Source organism: Sinocyclocheilus grahami, unplaced genomic scaffold (genome assembly GCF_001515645.1).
Source record: "Sinocyclocheilus grahami isolate Dianchi unplaced genomic scaffold, SAMN03320097.WGS_v1.1 scaffold507.1, whole genome shotgun sequence".
NCBI lineage: Eukaryota > Metazoa > Chordata > Actinopteri > Cypriniformes > Cyprinidae > Sinocyclocheilus > Sinocyclocheilus grahami.
In genome coordinates, this window is record NW_015505686.1 from 324,009 (window position 1) to 324,516 (window position 508).

Genomic DNA, 508 nt, shown 5'->3' on the forward strand with positions numbered 1-508 from the left:
TAAATGTCTTTACTGTCACTTTTGATCCATTTAATGCATCCTTGCAGTATAAAAATATTAATTTCTTTGAAAAAATCTTACTGACCCCACATTTTTGAACGGTAGGCCTAATATTAATTGTCCATTCGATGACGTCTCACTTTCAAATGTTGTTTAGGGTGAACCAGGTTTAGACGGGTTCCCAGGGAAACCAGGTCTTCTAGGAAAGGGCGTAAGTATTCTGAGCGTTTTATAATGTATATCATTTGTCATGTACTATTTTGCGCAGCATGCATGCACACTGGATGAAGAAGATATTAATGTGAGCTTGTGTCATGTTTTGCTTAGGTCTAAGTATACGTTTTACCTAAATGACCTCTCTTTCTTTAATTTTCTCTAAAACCAGGGCCCTAGGGGGCTGATTGGTGCTCCTGGTGCAAGTGGAGTCAAAGGAGCAAAGGTAAAGAGACACTAATTGCTTTTTTGAGACACCCATTGCTCGGCTTTGAAAGATCTGGGCATGTTTTTT

The 508-nt window shown here is 38.8% G+C and overlaps 1 long non-coding RNA gene across 1 annotated transcript in view; it reads left to right on the forward strand.

Moving 5' to 3' along the window:
- The window catches only part of LOC107554581 (uncharacterized), a 4,255-nt gene extending 3,815 nt beyond the window's left edge, over nt 1-440 (forward strand). Inside the window, exons 5-6 of the long non-coding RNA XR_001605069.1 lie at nt 158-211; nt 386-440. This is a non-coding gene — a long non-coding RNA (uncharacterized lncRNA). The remainder of the gene's footprint in view (nt 1-157; nt 212-385) is intronic.
- Nucleotides 441-508: the final 68 nt, after the last annotated feature.